Below are 19,666 nucleotides of genomic sequence, written 5' to 3'. Positions count from 1 at the left end.
GCGGGAAAGTCACAAAATTACAAAAGAAAGTGGTGTGGGTCTGTTTCCTTGTGGTTCCGCATGTGCTCGCCAAAACGGGCACATTTGAAACTTAAAATATAAGATTCAAATCCCACCAGAAAGAGACCTTTCTGAGGAAGGCCTTTGAGATCCGTCAATGCTCCGTTTTCCTTCCATGAGAAAACAAACTGTGCGTTTCTCTCAAGGGACAATTTACAGAATGTATAATTCTGATAGAACTACTGGGGCACAGCTTCGGCCTCCCATATGTGTATACATTGTGTATGTGGTGGGGAGGAGGCGGATGAGAGGCACAAGACCCATTAATAATAGCAGTTGAATGCTTAATTTCATGTGCATTGCACTGAAAAATTACTTCTTACTATCTAAAATAAGATTCAGGAAGAGCCTGGGAAATCAAGAGCCCTTCCAACATATACCTTCGCAGTCCCAGTGTGAACAGGAGCTGGGGACTCTCTGAGACACCACTGAGCAGAGAAATGCTGGCGGTGTCTGCTAGTGGATGCCCTCAGGGCAGAGTTCATGTGAACAACTCAGAGATCAAGGACCTGCTCACAGCAAAGGAAGAACAAGGTTGTCGAGACCTTGTGATTCTTGACTGCAGAGCAAGGGGAAGAGAGATTTTACAGAAACCTTTCGTTGTGAAACACACAGTAAATCAAAGCACAGGCAAGGGCTGTATTGGGATGCCTGAATGACTAGCTAAATAGGGTCACGGAAAGGCACCAGCTTGTTGTTCCCATGGAGACTGTGAAGGTACGGTCTTCGATCATCCACGGCTTCGTCATCTCAACTCCCCTTGTCCTGGTGAGGCAATGGTTAAGTGCCTCTGCTAAATGGCAGAGGGTTGGTTCAAACCAACGATGGCATTGCTGTTGGGAGGTGCTGGCACATGGATTCTACCTGGACTCGGCAGACTGGAATCGTTCTTTGGAGTTCCTATGTTGTAAATCTCTCTAGGAGCAAATGGCTAGGTCTTTCTCCCATGAAGACACTGGTGAGTTTAAACCACTGACGTTTGGGTTACCAGCCAAGAAGTTAACCATCACACCATCGGGGCTGCTTTCTGTCAAGATGACCACAGCAGTGTCTGCGCTGTTACACAGGACTGCTATGCATCAGAATCACCTCGATGGCACACAATAGCCACCTGGGACATAGAACAAGGGGCACTAGCTTTGGAGTTGCTGCTATTATTCGGGTGCATGCCTTAGCTCCTGTATTCTTATGAGCGCTCCATCGACAAAGACGTCATTTGGCTTACACAGAGGAACTATGATGTGGTAGTTAAAAGTCCAACTGCCTGGTTTGAAAGCTCATTCTGCCATTTACTAGCTGCATAACCTTCAGCAAATGACTTAAATACACTCTGCTAAACTGTAAACACAGTCGGTTAAGGTACTCTTAACTATATTCATAGATCCATAGCATTTGAGAATACATTTATAATGTACTCCTCATCTATATACATCATAATAATAGAGCCATTATCTGAGCCTTGTATAAGGAATCAAAGAAGCAATACATTTAAAGGCATGTCCACAAGTGTTGGGCAAGAGAGATGTAAATGATTTTACTCTTTCATTTTTTAATCTTTTAATACTATGCATATAATCAGCCTACAATAAAATTGTATTGATGAAGGAGCTTCCTATGTAGGTTAATGAAAATACTGAGTTTTCCATGCCTATATAGTTGGCTTGCTTTTGCTGACTTGGTAACTTGATTCAACACAATATGTTTGGCTTCCCATTCCTCTTAATGCCGTGATTAAGGGGATGGATTTGAAGCCAAATCAAAATCCAAGTTTTGCTGCCACTTTTGGTGACCTAGGATAGCCCGGGCTCTGTGACCCTCAGGTTTCCATGCTTTCAAATGGGGCTCTCAAGCCAAGAGCCAGAATGAGGACAAGTAAGAAGATGGTGAAGCAGCCTCACTCCCTTGAATATCAGCTCTTGTTGGCATTTCATTTTCATCTATTTAAAATATTTCCTTTGATAGCTTTCTATCAAGTTTGGAACCAGTATGTTCAATGAATGCATTCTGAATGTCCATGTCTCAAACATATATGAACAGCATAGGAAAAGGATCCATCTCTCCAACCTGAGTGGGTCTCCATTCCTTTATCTCCAAATCAGTACTTATCAACTGAGGGCAATTTTGCTTGCCACCCTCAGAGGATATTGGGCTATGTGTGGAGGCATTTGTTATTGTTGCGACTGGGGACAGGGGTGCTACCACTGGACAGGGACCACGATACTGTAAACCATTGTATAGTGCACAAGACAGCCCTCCACCACGAAGAATTTTGCTGCATAACTGTCACCAGTGCTTTGGCTGAGAAATTCTGTTCTAAAAGGAGGTGGTTGGACCAGGTGATGGACCCAGGTGATCATTCCTATTTCTTCCAGCTCAAAAATTTCATAATTCTCTGATTTCCATAATACATGCTAAATGCCATACTCTCCGGCTGTTCAATTAATTATTTTTATCACTGCCTATTTTTTTTTCAGTTATTTTTTCCTCTGAATGTCAAGAAAGTAATTACTTAAGATAATCTAAGTTCTCTTATATGTTAGCCCAGTTCTCACTGTTGCACCTTCTGGATTGCTTGATGCAAATGTTTCTATAAAGGCTTTTGGTACGCTGTTTGAGTTAGGATATAGGCTTCAATCCATGTGATAGAGACCCAAAAATAACAATGGCTTAAGCAAGATTAAAGTGTGTTTTTCTTCCACTTTTAGTTCCCTCTCCTCTTATCCAGGCTAAGCGGTAGCTCTGCTCCAGGAAGGTGTCAGAACTGGAAGCTGGTATGTGCTTCCTGGAGTCAGCCTCCCAGGCTACTTTGATCCTGTGTGTCCATCCATAAGGCTTTCTTCTCATCGATTTATAGGATAAAAAATGGGACAGTCTATATTGAAGCCCATGGTATCAGAAAAGAAAAACTCTACTCACTCCCATCGAGTCAATTCTAGCTCATAGTGACCCTACAGGACACAATAGGAAGCCCACAGTGCCGGGAAAGAACGGTAGGAGCCCATGTGTATTCCTAAATTTAAATGACCTAGAAAGTGTCACTCACACCACAAAACTACAAAGTAGGCTTAAATATCTAGTCTTTATTTTGAAAGGTGCTATACCAGCCCCTACTCCTACTCCCTGGAAAACAAACAAACAAACAATAAAAAACCCAGAATAACTCTTACTAGGAACAAAAGCAGAGAGGTCATTGTTGCTATCTTCTCCAAGGCCAAAGGTCCTATACTCTTCAAAATATTTGGAATAGTCTTCTAGAGTTGCCAGCTATCATCCTACTTCTGAGTTCTATCAAAATATGAGTGTACAGAGGAATGGGATAACGCTTTGGGATGGCAATTCTCTAGAAAACCACCTCATTCTCCCGTTTCAATGGGCTGCACCTGAACTCGACTCAGAAGGTAGACCCATGAGGAAGATATGATTCCCCAGGAATCACATTCAATGTATACACATCAGGCTGCCACTCAAGCGAGCAGGTGCTGGGAGAACATTATAAAGTACATGTAGGTGTCTGCCCCTGCAGTAGACTTCTCTACCTTGCAACTGCTATCCTCCTTCCTGATGGAAACATGAGCCCTGTTTCCTTGTGGGGCATGTAGCAGTCATGCTGCCCTTTGCCACCAGCAAAATCTTTGTCCCTCACAACACAGGAATAGACAATGTCCCCAAAATAGGCTATTCGTGTTGAAACAAGTGGATGAAAGAAGGGGAGGGGAGTTAAGACTGTTGATATGGGAAGGGATTTAACAATGGGTCATGGAATCTATCCTGACATCAGTGCCTGAAATAAACATTCATTGCGTCTTCTTGAGTCCCATCTTCTCCTCCCTTTACTTCCCCTGTGCCTGGACATTCTGGCAGCACAACCTGCCATCTCTCTCTCTCTCCGAACTGCAGCCCAGTCTGGTCATTTCTCCCCATTTTTGGACCACCAACCAAGGCCGAGCCTCTTCAGTAAGTAGTGAATGTGATGGAAGAACGAAGGCACTGATAGGCATTCTCGTCCAGATGTAGAAAGAACCACCCCTACCCCCCCCCACCAAAAAAATAGTGCAAGACAAAAGAAAAAGAAACAGACATCAGAGGGAGACTGTGAGAACCTGAGTCACTGATTCAGAAAAGCTCAGGGTTGCCCCATCCCTTGACCATCACAGTTGAGCCCATCAATTCTCTTTATTTGCTCAAGAGAGTTTAATTTTGTTTCTGTGACTTGAATCCAGAACATCCCTTCCCTAATATAGCCTTCCAAAAGTTCTTATTCTGCTAAAGGAAAAACACGCAAAGTTCGAGTGAAGGCAAAATACCTTCAAATGGTTCCGCAAAGAGGTGAGCCTCTCCCTAATTAACGATGTGGGGAGTGCATATTTCCAAAGGAAATGGTAGAACTTATATTCTCAGGAAAGCTACAGTCATTCTATGCTATATCACCCATTTTGGAAGCCAATATTGGTATGCATCATTTCCTAAGCAAATATTTTCTGTGAGCTTTTGGACTATACATTTTTCTATAAAATTTCAATGAGATTCTCCCATTGTTAACCAAACGTGATTACATTTTATTGAAGGTACTGTGCATAACAGAACATTTTGTGTTGTGTTGCTGGGCTGCCTCAAATCAGAGGTGGCTACAGGACGGCTGAATCTGTCCACCTCTGGTCATTTTTAATGCTTCAGTTAGAACTACTGCTTTCAGGCCAAAGGCACAATTTCATTTGAATTGTTCTTCTTTCTTATACCACTCAACAGTTTGATTGCATGTTTGATCAGTCTCATCTATCAATGATGGTAAAACTCGTCAAATGTCTTCATTGTTAGCATTAGTGATGAGTGTACAAAATTAAGTAATAGTCATGTTAGCCCATCTTCCTTGTAGGTAGGTACATGAATATTATACTGTTGACAAGTGTCCTTCAGGATAGATCTTGAAATCCTCTTTCTGATGATGACTTGACACCATTCCTCTTCAACTTGTCATCCCAGGATAATGGACCAGATGACTCTTTGATTTACCAAGGTCACTACAAGTCCATTCCAGCTCACTACAGCCTAGAATAATTAATGCTTGTTGGAATGCACAAGTTGGAAACAACGAAGGCTTTGTAGCTGCAAAGGATGATGACCTTGGTGATAGAAACAACACTAGGGACCACATGAGAGAATTTTGCAAGACAACCAAACCGCTGTTTCGAACAGCATAAATGGTGACTGGCTGTGAGTGAAGCTTGCTTGATGGAATATGCAGGAATTAAGGCAACTACTTCTGTAGAAAGAGATGAGGGAGAGGTTCAGTGTCACCAGTCAGAACAAGGCCAAGGGGGCATTTGGAGAACAGACCACTGACTTTTCATTTGTAAGATCAAATTAGAGCTGCAGAACATGAAAACAGGTTCCCAAGAGCCAAATTACAGCCTTAAGTATTTACCCAGCTGAACTGACAAACTGCTTCAAGAATAAAATTGACACAATGAACACTAATTGTTGAAGACAGGACATCATACATATAGAAAACAAAAGGTCACTTTTTCAAAGAGGACAGAAAGAACAGGCTGAAATAGATGTCAGTGGCACCTCTGAAACTTGCTCTGGACGCAGAGTAGCTGAAGCACATGGGAGAAACAGGGAAGTCAAAGAGCCGAACAGAAGATGTCAAAGGGTAACTGGAAAAGACAAACGTAAGTGTTACAATAAAATGTTCAGCATTCCTCAAGCTAAAATAACTGGAAAAAATTCAAAAGTGGAGCGACAATACTGAAGGATTCTATGGGGAAAATAGTGAATGATGCGGGAAACATCAAAGAGAAGAGAAGGGTTATAGAGAGTCCCTGTAGCAAACAGAATTGGTCGAGTTTCAATCATTATATGGTGAAGAACCTATATTATTGAGTGAAGAAGATATTGGAGAAAAGCAAGTTTTCACGAGCTGACAGAATACCATTTGAGATGCTTCAACAAATAGATGCAGCGCTGAAAGTGCTCCCTCATCTGTGCCAAGAAATTTGGATGATGGGTTTTGGACCGCCTAGCTGGAAGAAATCCAAATTTGTTCCCATTCCAAAGACATGTGAGTCAATGGAATATGAAACCTATCAAATGATAGCTGTAAAAATTTAAAAACTAAGCAATATCTAAAACACTTTGACATGTGGGTGTTAGAGATTCCTGCTGGGGTCAGAAGAGGGTACAGATGAGGGATAGCATTGCTGATTTCAGATGGATCTTGGCAGAAAGCAGAAAATACCAGAAAGGTATTTACTTGTGTTTTCATGACTATGCAAAGGCATTCCATTGTATGGATTATAGGAAATCATTAATACCATTGCAAAGAATGGAACTGTTACAGAAGTTTTAATTACACAATGGGAACATGTATATAGACCCAGAAGCATTCCGTCAAGCTGAATGAAAGAATAAAGTGTGGTTTGGAATTAAGAAAGGTGTGCATCCGATGTAACCTTTCCCCATATTTATGCAGTCTGTATGCTGGACAAGTAATCTGAGAAGAGTATGGTATCAGGATTGGGACAAGACTCTAACAGCCTGTGATGTGATATGCCCTGGCTGAAATGGAAAAAGACTTACAGCACTAAATCAAACACTCTAGCTTTCCATTCAACGTAAAGAAAGCATTCAATTTCACTATAGTTCCACTATAGCTCTACAGTTCAACAAAAAGAAAGGAAAAATCATCACAACTGGATCAACAAGTAAGATCATAGTGTATGAAGAAAAATATTGAAATTGTAAAGGATTTCATTTCCCTTTGACCACAACCAATACTCATGGAAGCAGCAGTCAAGAAACCAAAGAACCCGTGGCATTGGGCAAATCTGCTGCAAATGTCCTCTTTAAAATGTTGGAGTGTAAGGATGTCATTTTGAGGACTAAGGTGTGCCTGAAGCAAGCCATGGTACTGTCCATCACCCCAGCTGCATGAGACAGCTGAACAGCCACTGAGAAAGACGGAAGAAGAATCCACGCCTTTGAAAGGCGGTGTTGGCCAAGACTATCACATAGACTAGGAACTTCCAGAAGGAGGAACAAATCTACCTTGGAAGTAGTACAGCCAGAAGGCTCCTTAGAAACAAGGAAGGCAAGACTTTCTCTCATGTACTTTTGGACACGTTATCGGTCGGAGGATGGAGTCCCTGGAAAAGGGCATCACACTTGGTAGCGGATCAGCTGAAGGAATAGCAACCTTCATCGAGACTAATTGGCACTGTAGCTGCAACAAGGGGCTCAAACACGGCAACGATGATGAGAAGGGTGAAGGATCCGGCCTCTGCTGTTCTGCTGTCCCGAGGGAAGCTGTGAGTCGGAACAGGCCCCATGGCCAACCAGGAAGCACAAGCACGCCAACTGAGCTTTAGGTGTGTCTTTTCATCTTTGACAACGTCCAAGTTTCCTAGCTTCATACTGTCTCCTTTCTAAATTCCTACTATTAATGGATCTTGGCAGCTGCTGATTTTCCTTTTGAATCATGCCATACCAGCAAATAAAGGTCCCCAGAGCTTTATTTAATCCACGTCATTAAGATCAACTCTACTAGGAAGAGGCTGATCTTCCTCAGTCATATTTTGAGTGCCGTAAGGGGGTTCATCTCTGGGCACTGGATCAGGCAATATTCTACTATTCCACCATTCATAAGAGTTTCACTCACCAGTATTTTTAGAAGCAAATCTCCAGTCCTTTTTCCTAGACTGTGCTGGTCTGGACGCTCCACTGAACCCTGTCCACCATGGTTGACATGGTCGATACACCTTGCACCATCACAGCAACTACAAGCCACCACAGCAGGACAAATGGAGAGACAAGGGACGGACAATGCCTTAGCCTTGGGCATTAGCTCAATAATGCCTTCCTTTTCAGTTGAGACTAACTCAGGTGCCCCAAGGAGAATAAACTGAAAAAGAGATAACATACAAAGGTCTTCAAAACATTTACGGTAGAAAAATGGAATTAAGAGGTACTGGAGGAAGAAAAACTTCATGAATATTTCGAAGCCCCGTCTTACATCGAGGTCAGCATCTGGGAATACTCAAGGCACTGTCTCCACTTGAAAGTGGATTTGATCCTAAGTCTTCAGCTTGTTTGAATGGGATTATCAGAGTCACTGAGAGAGTTTTGGAGCCAGTACAAATGCTAAATTTTGGGCCCATGAGCATGGAAGATGGACTTGGCTGGTGGAAAATCAGCAGACCACCGCTGCCAAGTCAAAAACACTTAAGGGCAGAAGCGGAACCTCTGGGCTGGCGATAATGTCCCTGGCTGCTCTCTCCTGTTGGCCGCACTGGAGAGGTGGGTGCCATGATTGTAATGTTCAGCTGTAAACCTGCAGGCAGCCTGCTGGGCTGAACACAAGCTGGAGCCTAAGTAAACATTCCCTCTTTCCAAAGCCGCACAGTGTACTGCACAGGTGCCGGAGGCCTGGCCCTCCAAGCTGGGACCTTGGGATCATCTTCAGAGTTTTGCTCACCTTTTGACCTCTCGATCCAATTTATCATTGCAGCCTGGCAACCCTCCTCAGATTTGACCGACCTCCCTATTTCCTCTGTCATCTCTCCAGCCACCTGCAGGCACCATGGTAACAGTTTCTTGACTGTGTTCCCTGCCAGAACCAGTTTTGTACGTAGATGGAGTTGAAGGCTACCCAGGCAGTCTGGTGTGCAGGAGGCAGAGAATGGTTGTGGGTACCCAACATGCTGTCATTTCCACTCAACAATGACGAGCATTGTTTCGACTGTAACTACTACGACACCTACCACCACCACCACCACCACTAAAAACACTACAAGACTGCTCATACCTTGCATAAATATTTACTATGTGCCAGGCACTATTCTGAGTTATACGTATGTGTTTTTGTTGTTATGAGGTGCCATGGTCTCTGTTCCAACTCATAGCAGCAACCTTCTGCACAACAAAATGAAACCGAGCCCTGTCGTGCATTCCCGTTCACAGTTGTTGTGTGTGAACCCATTGCTGCAGCCGCTGTGTCTCAGCTCATCTCCTCGGTGGTCTTCCTCTTTTTAGCTGACCTTGTAAACATGGGGAAACTCATTTAATCCTCTCATTGCAAAATTGGAGGAGAGGTCTTGAGGCCCAGCTTAAATTCCTCCTATGTGTCTATGGATCACCAATATCCCATCCTGGTTATCGTCTTTTATAAATTTGGAGAAGAGTTGAGAAAGAGGGCTGTGGCGGGGGTGGGGGAGCGGGTGCTGATTAAAAAAGGAACTTTGGCACGAGTGATGTGAGATTAGTTGGCATGGCTCTTCTCTGCTTAGTTTTTGTAGCTCCCACCAAAGGACTCAGTGGAAATATGCCAATAAGGTGTAGAAGCCTAACTCAGGGATTGGTTCGTTTTGCCTTCTGCTAAGTATAAGAGTGAGCCAACTCAAAAGCAGGAACAGAGGAACACCCATGGATATCATGAAAGAAGAACTACCAGTGGAGTTTCATGAGCTCCCTCACTCAAGTGGCTGTGCAGCAGAGACACCAGAGGCTACAGCACCAAGACCATGAGACAGAGCGGAGGAGGCTCATTGAGACTACAATGCAGAGCCATGGAGCAGAACATATCCACAAAACAAGTCAAGCTGAGTGTTCCCAGGCAGGAGCCTGCTTGTATCATGAGGTACCCTTCTATCAGCCCTAAAGGAGCTTTACAACATGGACCAGAGCAGGGCAAAGGCCAAAGGGGCCACTGGCTGAGAGGCTGAGTATCAGACAGAGAAAGGGCCAGAAAGCGACAGGCCTGCTAGCATAGGTACAAAGAGGTACTGCTGTGGAAAAGAGGACTGTATCTTTAATATTTCTTGATCCTGACTTGTGGTCACCTCTTAACCTCCTTAATAAACCCATAATCAAGACTGTTGCCTGTGAGTTCTGTGTGGTCCTTGCAGCAGACAATCAAACCTAACAGAGGAGAGTGCTGTGGGGGGGGGGGGGGGATCCTTGGTGTTAGAATCAGGAGAAGGAAGTTGGAGGTTGGAGGCGTGCCTGGCTTCTCCCTCATAGGAAGCATCTGTGGGCCGATGTGGAGCTGGTCCTCTTCCTCCTTATGTAGCTAAAGAAAGTCAGGTGTAGACCCTATGCCCTTTCCTCAACCATCTACCACATTCCAGATCATTTGTATCTCATTTACTCCCAAACTCCAAACACCAAGCTCACTGCCATCTGGGCCATTTCGACTCATTGCTACTCTCAAGGACAGGGTAGAACTGCCCTCTCAGTTTCAGAGACCGTAACCATGTACCTCCATTCACACAAATAAGCATCTATACTGTGGCTCAGGAATGTTACAAAGCCTCTTTCATGTTCCCGTCTCATACTCTAGGAACAGGTCCCGTGCCCTCTCCCCGCAGCTCTGGCATGAATTCTTCTTTGCCTTCTTACCCTGCCTGTACTCTGCAGTGAATGCTCCCCACAACTCCTGCCTATTATACCTTGTAATAAAAATGATCAGACAGTATTTTCGATAGCAAATGCTATTCCTGATAGAGAGTTCACAGAGGACAATATAAATATAATACACAAGCATAGAATGCAGAATCCTTATCGACAAGAAAAATATTAACTTAATATTATACGACTATCTTCAGTGTGCTTTATGGGGATTAATTGCACGATGTCTGCAAAGCAGTTTGAGAACCTCCGGGAAAGGTGCTATATAAATACAAGGTATGATTATTTTTAGGAGCTTCTGCTGCTGACATTCAGCATAGCATGAAAGAATGAAAAATTATCTCCATGTTCCCCGTCGCGGTAACAACCTCAGCGTAGGGTTTAGGAAACCCATTTATAGAAAGTGCTAAAATTAAAGAAAACACATTCCTTACCTGAGCTCATTTAGATGGCTGCCTCTATAGAAGGAGGGACCTTGGTGAGCCCTTTTCTTTGTGAGCATGATGCCCGTGGAAGCACAGGGAGGGACGTGAAGGCTTCAAGTTCTTGCCACGGACGTCCGCAGACCCCTGGCTCCAGTCCAACTCCCTGCCTGCAGGAGAAACTATAGGTTTTCATGAACGTTGTCTATCTTATCCCTAAAGCGGTCCTGAGGGAGAGATTCCTCAGTTGTCTTCCGCCGCCGGTTTCTTTGCAGAGCACGAGGTGAGAAGTCCTTCCTGGAACCTCACTGAAGGCCCGTCTTTGGAAATGTCCCTGCTTTCCTCCTGTCTTCAGTGGGCACAGAGCGCAGGCAGATCGTGTAATTCTCAGTGCTGTTGATGGATTATATTTGTGTGTGTGTGTGTGTGTTGTTGTTGTTGTTGTGTATGGTTGTTGTTACATGCTTTCAAGCCAGTTCCAACTCATGGCAACACGGCGCACAGCAGAACAAAACGTGGACCACCTGCACCAGCCTGACAACCCTTGTTAGGTTGGAGCCCGTTGGAGCCACTGTGTTGATCCACCTCCTGCAGGCTCTTCCTCTTGGCCACTGGCCCTCCACTTTACTAAGTAGGAGGTCCTTCTCAAGGTATGTCCGACAAAGGCTTACCTCGCGTCTAAGGAGTGTTCTTGGCTGTCCTTCCAAGACCGGTGTGTATGTTCTCCTGGAAGTCCACGTGAGATCATCTTTCATGTGTATGCAGATAATTCTATCACCCTTCCCCACTTCGCAAACAAACGATGTTGCTTCTTGAATCGTGTTCTCCAGTTGCCATTCTTCCATTCCATTTCTTCCACAGGTATTATTGTCAGCCTACCCATCAACCTCACAGAATAAAAGCTCCCTGAGAACAGGAACTTGATGTGGAGAGCAAATGTTTTGAGAATGATGAGGGTAATGAATGTACAAATGTGCTTGATACAATTGATGTATGTATGGATTGTGATAAGAGTTGTATGAGCCCCTAATAAAATGATTTTTAAAAAGAACAGGAACTTTTTTTAGATGAATTCATTTGTCATTAAAGACTCCAAGTTCAGATCCATTTTACATCTCCTCCTCTTTTTTTAGGCCATTGAAGCCACTATTTAGGCTTGAGGAATAAGGAATCTGGAGAGATTTTGTTTTGCTTTTAAAAGAAACAGACTGTGGGTATGAGTATGTGTGTGTGTGTGTGTGTGTATAATTACATATCCAATCTCAAGAAATGAAATCATCAACCATATCCTATTAAACTGTCCATATCTGTGGAGGTATTTCTTTTTGTCATGTTTCCTGCTAGATGTCCTAAATGTACAGCAGTATCTGGAACCATGCGCACACTTATCAGGATATGCTGAGAAATTGACTGAGTTGATAGAACGATTAAATGAAGTACTAAAGTGCTCAGCACATGGCAGGAAACACAGCGAATTCTGCTAGATCAGAGCACATTGGCATGATTCAGAGCCCTAGGCACCGATTGTTTCCTCTTGGGAAGAGTGTCTCACAGGTCACACAGTAATACCTCTTGATTCAGCTCTTTGTACTTAGATTTTTAGCTCTCACAATTTTCAAAATGCTTGAGTAAGTTGTCAAATTTTAAACATTGGAAAAATTTACTGAAACTGGGTATTTCTGCCTTCTTGTGGAAAGCCAGAAATTCTGGCAATTAAGAGACCCTGTCCCCACATGTCAACGGTGACCTGGCACAAAGGAGCAGCCTTGTTTTTTAGGTAAGACACGTGCTGTTCTGTGAATCTCTCCTCTGATAGGCCTGCTTCAGTCACCTGTGCTACCTACCTGCCCACTTAGAAATAAAGCATCCCAATGATCAACTGAGGTGGCCACTTTCTAGCCAGATGTGGTACCAGGGAGATGCACTCTGACGTCATTTCATCTTCACGGTAACCCTATACACATCATCATCATCGCTGCTCTGTTACTGCTCTCACCAGCACCATCAAGTCGATGGCAACTCATAATCACCCTAGAAGACAGAGTAGACCTGCCCCTGTGCATTTCCAACACTGTAACTTTACAGTGGTAGAAAGCCCCATCTTTCTCCCGAGATGATTTCGAACTGCTGACCTTGCAAATCACAGCCCAACTCAGAACCGCTACGTCGCCAGGGCTCCTGTTTTACAGATAGCTGTGTGGTATGCAGAGATCACAAACTGAAGTTCACGCCAGTGCCGCTTGGAAACCTATCTGGTCTTCTCACTTCCTCATAGTAAAGTGCTCTATGTCAGGGTGTTTTAAGCACCGACTCTGCATCCATCTGGTAAAGGAGGGATTCTGACCCACCCCACGATTACGGGCCTGACACCAGCACTGGACAGATGAGTTGGACAGAAGTTGATTCATTGCATATTCATGGCCCAGGACAGGAGCACTCAGCACACAATGCAGAGCCATGTGGGGGCTGGCTTTATGGTATCAAAAGGTGCGGTGACCCCTGGTTCCCACAAAACTTGCATGTGAATTGCTTATTTGAATAATTTGGCAGGATAGCAGGTAGCTGTAACCCACTACTGTGGAATGAGCAGGCATTCTGCCTGGTCCCTTTCATAGGAAGTGGTTTGGCTAGGGGATCTTCTGCAGTAGAGCAGGGTGAGGGGAGGAGCTGGCAATGAGGTCATTCCAGGCCCTCCTGCTTTCTCCAAGATGTCACAACAGCAGATAGTACCAGACTTTAGCTTTAACTCTTACACCTCACTGGGTAAATGGGGCCTCGGAGCCCAAGCTGCTTTCCAGGCTTCCTTTGCGTTGTGAAGGAACGTTGGTGGTTAAGTGGTAACAAGTTGGGCTGCTAACCACAAGGGCAGCAGTTCAAAACCACCAGCCACCCCAAAGGAAAATGACAAGGCTTTCTATTATCATAGAGTTACAGTCCCAGAAACCCACAGGGACAATGCTCCTCGATCTTACAGGGTCACAGTGAGTTGGAATCAACTGGATGGCAGTGAGTTTGATGTTATGTTTTTGGAGTATAGTCACACCCACTCGGGTATATATTGTTTGTGAGTGCTTTAGGATTAAAAAAAAAACAAAAACAGCAGAGTTCAATCCAATCATGATATCCCTAACCTGCAAAGCCTAAAATATTTCATAACAGGCTCTTGACAGAATTAATTTTCTGATTGTGGATCTGTACCTTAGAATGCTTACGCACTTAAAGGGAGCGTTAAAATACCACATAAGCACCTTCTCGCTCCCAGGAAAGACATTATACAAACCACACCACTCTGAAAGATCACCGCTCATAAGCACAGTGCTGCCGTCAGAGACTTTACCGTGGCATCCATTTCACGGTCATGTTGTAATTCTATAAAGAGCAGGCTTAGAATAGAGGCAGGATTTACCCAGGAAATCTCATCTAATTTGGGGGGAAAGAAAAGATGGTAACATAAAGATCTACGTATATATGTGGGGTTAGAGATATGTATAGATATAATGCATATATGTATTTATATACACACACATTATACGAATACATAAATTAGACTATGACTAAATCCAAATGAGCAGAAAAAATTGGCAGAGAAAGATTAGGATTGAGTAAATCCTTCTTTCGAGATTTTCCTGGGGAGTGTTCCATGTAAGAAACTTCATAGCGGATGGGCCTATTCTGTTCAAGAAGAGGGAACCACTGAGAAACCCCCTACACGTGAGCATGTCAAGCACAAAGTACACACGCCTCCACAGACCATCCCCTGCTTGCTCTTTCGGTCCATGCGGGGCCTGACTAGTGGTAACCACTCTTTCACCTACTGAGCTCGAACACAGCTTCAGAACCCTACTTCCCACAGGGCTCCAGAAAGCAAGTCCAATGGACAAGGCTAGACTGCTAAGCGAGAACTTTGACATCACTTGATCAAAGAGACTACTTAGCTATATAAGGTCTGAGATTTCAGTTCATCTTCCAACATTATTCTTCCAGCCTAACTAAGCACTTACACTATTTGTCTCTTAGGCTTGTTGGGATAGATATAGATGATATAGGTATAGATATAGGTATAGATATAGATATACAGTAGATATAGATGATATAGACACACACATATCCACACACACACACACACTAGGGATAATTGCAATTTTATCCTTTGTCAGGGTGTGGATAAAATGAGAACAAAGGAGCTAATGAGCTTTGGATAAGTTAAACGTGGTGAACAACTGTAAAAGTATTCTTTTATGATATAGGCCCTTAATGAATATAAAATGATGGGAAACAAAAGTAGCAAAAACTACAAAATGGAGGTTCTCCTGAAATAAATATGGAGTTCTTTTTATAGGTTTGGACCACTAAAAGATTCTACTTGAATAAAACATACATATGTACAAGTGAGTACTTGGGTGCAGCAAAGCCATGCAGGTGGGAAGTGGGAGGAAGATGATGTGTTGATGAGATTGAATGTAGTTTCTCTATAGAGTTCAGGACAAGGGATGCTGGTGGCATAGTGGGTTATGTGTCAGGCTATTAACCACAAGGTCAGCAGTTCAAACCCACCAGCTGCTCCACAGGATATAGAACGGGCTTTCGACTTGCATAAAGATTCACAGCCCCAGAAAGCGTCAGGGGCAGTGCTGCCCTGTCCATCGGGTTGCTATGAGCCAGAGTTGACTCAAAGGCGGTGAATTCAGGAACCCTGCTGCTGCGGTGGTCGAAGAGCCCGGCTGCCAACTGTAAGACTGGTTGTCAGAAGCAACCAGCAGTGGCTGTGAAAGAGAGATGTGTTGGTCTGTTTCCATAAAGATTTAGAACTCCAGAAACCCTATGAGAGCATTTCTTCCTGGTCCTATACGGCCACTGAAGGTGATAATGGTTTGATGGCAGTGGGTTTAGTTTTCCGGTTGAGAGGTCAGTCAATGGTATACAGAATGGGAAAGAGCCTGGTGACGTAGAAAGTGACCAGTTGAGCTGTGAACCCTAGGATCAGTAGTTCAAAACCACCGACCATGTCTTGGGATAAAGATGAGGTTTTCTACTCCCCTAAAGATTTAGAGTCTCAGAAACGGGAGACATTCTACTCTATCCTTTAGGGTCACTAGGAGTCAGAACTGACTCGATGGCAGGGATTCTGGAGTAGAACAAAAGCCAGAACTGCCAGGAATCCGTTTTGAAAGACAGCGAGGTGGTGGTGTGAGGTCAGCACAGCGGTTATCTGCAGCGGCAGATGGAAGTACGGAGGAGGAAGCATGCGAGGTCTGCCTTGTCTTGGGGAGCCGCTATTGAAGTGGGCTCAGCAAGGGCTCAGGACATTACTGGAGCCAACGTCTCTCCAGTCTCCTCCCCCTTTCCCTCATGGTCTCATAATAGCCGCTGGAATCCCGGGTAGACTAGAAACTAAAAGGGGGGTGTGGCAAGTAAAAATCCATCTGTCATGGAAGAAATATGGCCAGAGTGCACCTTAGAGGCCAGGAGGATGAGACAGACTTCAACGTCTGCATTTTGGACATGTTGTCAGGAGAGACCAACCCCTGCAGAAGGATACCCTGACGGGTAAAGAAGAGGGGAAGCGAAGGAGAAGAAGGACCCAGGGAGATGGATTGACACTGTGGCTACAACAGTGGGCTCAAGTGTAGGAGCAACCATGGAGCAGGCACAAGACCAAGTACGCATACGGTCGCTATGGGTCAGCACGGACTCAATGGCTCCTGTCAACAACAAGGTCACCGGAATGAGCTGCATTCAAGGCGCCTTGGTGGGGCAATGGTCGATCACTCAGCTGCAAACCAGCAATGTGGCGGGTCAACCCCCTTAGTGGGTCTGAGGGAGTAAAGACCTGATGGCAGTCTAGGAAACTTTCCGGGGCCTTCGACTTGATCCTATAGGGAGAAGGGAGTTTGAATCAACATCGCAGCACACAGCAGCGGCGAAGACCTTTCCCAGAAGCTCTGCCCAATGATGTCTACTTACTTGTGAGTGACCAATTCATCTACAAGGGAAGCTGGAACAGGGAGACTGTGTGTGTGTGTGTGTGTGTGTGTGTGTGTGTGTGTGTGTGTGTGTGTTTTAAAGGGGCTCACTGCTATCCCCCAATGGTATCCTTTATTGATGAAGAGGACCAGGATGCACTTAGCAATCACTACAACATGCATAAATTAGCTTAATAAATAAAATTCAATGCAAGTTGTGATAGAACATGGATAGCTTCTTAAGGAACTTTAGCATAATAGAGAAATAATATAGATGCACAGCTTAAAGTAAATGAGACTGAAGAGCAATTTATCATCTAGATCAGTGGTTCTCAACCTGTGGGTCATGACCCCTTTGGAGGTCAAACGACCCTTTCACAAGGGTCTCCCAAGTCATAACAGTAGAAAAATCACAGTTATGAAGTAGCCACAAAATAATTTTATTGTTGAGGGGGTCACCACAACATGAGAAACTGTATTGAAGGGTGGTGGCATTAGGAAAGTTGGGAACCACGATCTAGGTAAATCCACACTCTCCATCTATCCAAAGAGTCCAGAAGGGTATTGCTGGTAGATCAAAATGTCTGCAGTGCGTTTTTTACTAAGTAGAAGGAGAGGGACAATGGTTGGTTTTTATTTCCTTCTTTATGATACTTTTTGTTTCCAATTGTTCTACGCTCAATATTTCCGGAGTTAGAGAGAGAACAAGTCAAAATGGAGGTATGGCATGGGTGAGTTTCCACATCATTTGTTTGTTTTCCCCCCATTGATTTAGCCAGAACATTCCCCCCAAAAAGTGAGGACATAATTGAGAATAATGAGCATTTAATAGTGAACACACAGGAGACCAACTTTCTGGGGAAAGGGTGGAGGGGGAAAACGGAATGCCTAAGGCGGGGATCTGAGCTCGACAGTGAGACGAATTCTCTGCACCCACAATCTATGGAATCGTAGAATGTCGTGTGGGCTGTGAAAAACAAGGGCAAGCTGGGCTGTCATTTGTGCTTCTGAATCCAACTCATTTCCCATTCTCTAAAGAAAGCTATGAGTGGAAGGAATCCAGAAAATGATTAACAGCAAAATAAGGTGGGGATCTGGCACCAGGTGCCACCCTGAGCTTGGCACTTCCAAGGCTCTGGGCACCAGCAGGCTCCCAGGGCCCCAAGACATCTGTACTAAATGGTTCACTCTTGAACACCTTCTCTTTTTATTTTTCAGTTTCTTTATTAATTCAAATTAATATATATATATGAAATTATTCCATAGTTCAATGATGTCCAGCATAATTGTACATTTACCACCACAATCAATTTCCAAACATTCTCTTTCTATATGGACCCCTTGACATCATCACCCCACAACTCCTTTTTTCTTAATAAGTCATTTTTGGGGGAGTTCTTACAGCTCTTATAACCATCCATACATCAGTTGTATCAAGCACATTTGAACATATGTTGCCATCATCATTTTCAAAACATTTTCTTTCTACTTGAGTCCTTAGAATCGTCTCCTCTTTTTTCCCTCCCTCCCTAATCCCACCCTCATGAACCCTTGATAAATTATAAATTATTATTATTTTTATATCTTACACCATCCACTGTCTTCCATCACCCATGTTTCTGTTGTTCATCCCCCTCAATGGGACAGGGGTGGGGGGTGGGGGGGGGGGTGTTTATACATCGATCATTTGGGTCAATTTCTTCTTTCTCTCCCTTCTCCCCACATCTTCCCTCTACACTCACGGTATTACTTCTCCCATTATTGTTCCTGAGGGTTTATCTTTCCTGGATTTCATGTGTTAAGAGTTCTTATCTGTACCAGTGTACATGCTCAAGTCTAGCTGGATTTGTAAGGTAGAACTGGGTTCATGATAGTGGAAGGGGGGCAACACACCAAGGCAAAACACTAAGGGCGTGCAACAGAACAGCAAGGGGAGCAGATCAATGAAGTCCCCAGAGAATACCAAAAACAAACTTTGGGGCCAGACTGTGGCACCCCATCAGACTCCACAGGAAAGCACTCCTAAAGGTCAGCAAACAAACCTTAGCCCTATAATGCCCGAATTTTTAATTGCAGGAAAACAATTTTTGTTTTTATTCTTTACTTTCATAGTTATCAATATATATCACAACCAAAATATTTTAATCAAATGTTACAAAAACGTCCCACTTGGCGTTATAGGGTTAAACTATTTATAGGAATAGGGAAATAGATCTATGTACATATATTAATGTAGCAAATGGACATTGGGCCTCTACTCAAGGACTCCCTCAGTGCAAGAACATGTTGTTCTATTAACTTGGCATTCCTTGATGCTCACATTCCCAACACAGTTGCTGAAGACAAATCAGGTACATAAGCAAATGTGAAGAAAGCTGATGGTGCCCAGCTATTAAAAGATATATAGCATTTGGGGTCTTAAAGGCTTGAAGGTAAACGAGCAGCCATCTAGCTGAGAAGCAAGAAAGCCCACATGGAAGCACACTTGTGTGATCATGAGGTGTGGATAGGATCAGGTATAAGGCATCAAAGACCCAATACAAAAAAATCATATCATTGTGAATGAGGGAGAGTGCAGAGTGGAGACCCAAAGTGCATCTGTAGACAACTAGACATCCCCTCACAGAAGTGTCTCAGGGAGAAGACAAGCCAGTCAGGGTGCAGTATAGCATCAATGAAACATACAACTTTCCTCCAGTTTTTTTAAAAATAATTTTATTAGGGGCTCATACAACTCTTATCATAATCCATACATACATCAATTGTGTAAAGCACATTTGTACATTCATTGCCCTCATCATTCTCAAAACATTTGCT

The sequence above is a fragment of the Echinops telfairi genome, unplaced genomic scaffold, assembly GCF_000313985.2.
Source record: "Echinops telfairi isolate 266 unplaced genomic scaffold, ASM31398v2 ScPeMD7_7400;HRSCAF=8409, whole genome shotgun sequence".
NCBI classification, from domain to species: domain Eukaryota; kingdom Metazoa; phylum Chordata; class Mammalia; order Afrosoricida; family Tenrecidae; genus Echinops; species Echinops telfairi.
The sequence above is the reverse complement of the archived record's forward strand: the minus strand, read 5'-3'. Positions refer to the sequence as shown.